This window comes from Ranitomeya imitator, chromosome 6, assembly GCF_032444005.1.
Source record: "Ranitomeya imitator isolate aRanImi1 chromosome 6, aRanImi1.pri, whole genome shotgun sequence".
NCBI classification, from domain to species: Eukaryota; Metazoa; Chordata; class Amphibia; order Anura; family Dendrobatidae; genus Ranitomeya; species Ranitomeya imitator.
This window is the reverse complement of record NC_091287.1, coordinates 330,439,519-330,442,873: the sequence shown is the minus strand read 5'-3', so window position 1 is coordinate 330,442,873 and position 3,355 is coordinate 330,439,519.

Here is a 3,355-nt window from a genome sequence, read left to right as displayed (position 1 = left end):
TCGAAAAGGTCTGTCACCCTCGCCCGAGCAGAAGCTGAGGCGGCGAAGGTAAGATCCTCCTTCGCTGCACAAGAGATGCAGTTAAAGTTAAGACAAGCAGAGCAAGAAGCAGAAAGAGCCCGCCTGCAAGCAGATAGAGAAGCAGAAAGAGCCCGCCTGCAAGCAGAGCAAGAAGCAGAAAGAGCCTGCCTGCAAGCAGATAGAGCCCGCCTGCAAGCCGAGCAAGAAGCAGAAAGAGCCCGCCTGCAAGCCGATAGAGACGCAGATACAGCACGCCTGCGAGCGACCTTAGAAAGGCTTTCCGCCGAAAAAGAAGCAGCAGCCGCAATAGCCAAAGCTGAGTTCTTAGAAGCCGTGGAGTTTCCCAAATCTGAGCGTGACAGCGACGTACGTGGACCAGACCTTGATCGTCAGGACCCTGCTCAACGCGTCTCAGAATATGTCCACCAACATCCCGGAATTGAAGACAACTCTGATCCGTTACACCAACCAGCCTATACAGATTACCAGAGATCCTTCCCCCAAACACCGTACTGGAAGCAGGAAGGTATACTGCGAAACTACGTCGACCACCACTATCGTCTTACAGAACAGAAGGTACGGCCTCCTCCCAGACTGACAGGGACACCCTTCGCTTCAGAACGGTTTTATACAGACTTTCCTAAGCCAGAAGCTCCTAACAGGTATGAGGATGCACCACACACACTGCATGACAACAGCACACCAGCTCATGTTGACACTGACTCAGCCACTATGAACTTTGCAAGGTTCTTTACCCGCCGGGAGCTGGTGACCAAGGGACTTGTAAAGTTCACCGATCGAGCTGAAAGCTACAGAGCTTGGCGAGCCTCCTTCCAGAACGCCATCAGAGACTTGTATCTTTCCAGTAGTGAAGAGTTAGATCTGCTGGTTAAGTGGCTTGGGAACGAGTCAGCTGAACACGCCAAAAGAATCAGGAACATTAACATAAAGTACCCACACACAGGACTTCGCATGGTGTGGGAGAGACTCGAAGAATGTTATGGGTCAATAGAAGCTATAGAAAATACTTTGTATAAAAGAATTGATGATTTCCCCAAGATAGCAAATAAGGGTTATCAAAAGCTCAGGGAACTGAGCGACTTGCTAATGGAGGTACATGCTGCTCAGGCAGAAGGTGAGCTACCAGGGTTGGCATTCCGGGACACTGCCAGAGGTGTCAACCCGATTGTCCAAAAGCTCCCTTACAATTTACAAGAAAAGTGGGTCAGTCACGGGTCCCGTTACAAACAGGCTCATAAGGTGCCATTTCCTCCTTTCAGGGTGTTTGTAGACTTTGTTGCTCAGCAGGCTAAAGTTAGAAATGACCCCAGTTTCGATTTCACTATGTCATGTACCACTGCCTCCAGTGTAAAACCCAGTAAAACACCAGTGGCAGTACACACAACTAATGTTACCTCCACAGGTTTTCCTTACAGGGCAAGTAAGTCCTCTCCAGAGGAGGACAAACCTCAGGTTCTCAGCAAACACTGCCCCCTACACAAGAAACCTCATCCTCTACTAAAATGTAGAGCCTTCAGGGAGAAGCCTCTAGAAGACCGTAAGAGCTTCCTAAAGGAAAACAAGATATGCTTCAGATGCTGCGCGACTTCCTCACACTTCGCCAAGAACTGTGAAACCAGTGTGAAATGCGCAGAATGCAGTAGTGTGGAGCACAACACGGCTTTACACCCTGGACCACCCTGAGGGGTATCGTCACGAGTAGAAGAGTCTGCCGAAAAACAAACGGACACTGACATTGACACCCCAGTGGTCACTTCTCAGTGTACAGAGATCTGCAAGGAATTTGTAGCAGGGAGATCCTGCTCGAAGATCTGTCTTGTCAGAGTATTCCCAGCGAGCCAACGGGATAAGGCAATCAAGGTATATGCAATATTGGACGATCAGAGCCACAGGTCTCTAGCTAAGCCCTTTCTCTTCGACACCTTCAACATTGCTGGTCCCGGCTCTCCGTACTCCTTGAAGACATGTGCAGGTACTGTCGAGACGGCGGGGAGAAAAGCGACCGGATTCAAAGTAGAGTCTATGGATGGTCAAACCTGCTTATCCTTACCATCAATACTAGAGTGCAATCAAATTCCGGACAACAGGTCTGAGATACCTACACCGGAGGTAGCAGCTCATCACACCCACTTGAGACGTATAGCTCACCTGATACCGAAGCTTGACCAAGGAGCCCCTATCGTCTTACTCCTCGGAAGAGACATTCTACGGGTCCACAAGGCTAGAGGACAGATCAACGGCCCACAAAATGCCCCATATGCTCAGAGACTTGACCTAGGATGGGTCATTGTGGGAGACGTCTGTTTGGGTGGAGCACACAGGCCGACATCAGTCAACAGCATGCTCACCAATACCCTCGAGAATGGACGCCCGTCTCTCTTCCAGCCATGCGAGAGCAGTTTCCTGATTAAAGAATTGCCACACAACGCCCTTCCACCTTGTCCGTTAGCTGATCCTTCCTGTGAAGACCATGCATGCGATGGTGAGGAAGATCATATAGGGTGCACAGTTTTCCACAGGACAAGAGAAGACAACCAGGTAGCAACGTCCATAGAGGACAGACTGTTCTTGGACATCATGGAGCAGGAGATAGTAAGAGATGAATCAAAGAGTTGGGTCGCACCTTTACCATTCAAACCACAGAGGCAACGCTTACCCAACAACAGAGAACTTGTGTACAGTCGATTTGTCTCCCTTACACGCAAACTGCAGAAGTCACCAGAGACAAAAGAACACTTCTTTACCTTCATGGAGAGAATATTCCAGAGTGGCCACGCGGAAATTGCACCTGTACTTCAAGATTCCGAGGAATGTTGGTACTTACCTATTTTCGGCGTGTATCATCCGAAGAAACCTGGTCAGATAAGAGTGGTATTTGACTCAAGTGCCAGATATGAAGGTGTTTCTTTAAACGACGTCTTTCTATCTTGTCCAGACCTCAACAACAGACTTCTGGGAGTACTTCTTCGTTTCCGCAAAGATGCAGTAGCATTTATGGCCGACATATAACAGATGTTTCACTGCTTCCTTGTTAAAGAAGAACACAAACTACTTGAGGTTTTTCTGGTACCGTGATAATGACCCCTACAAGGACATCGTGGAATATCGTATGAAGGTACACATCTTCGGGAATAGCCCTTCCCCTGCTGTCGCTATCTATGGGCTTAGACATTCAGCCAGAGAGGGTGAAGCAAAGTACGGATCGGATGTAAGATCTTTTGTGGAAAAGGATTTCTACGTAGATGACTGCCTGAAATCCACACCCACAGATGAGTCGGCAGTCAGTCTCCTGAAAAGGGCGCAAGAAATGCTC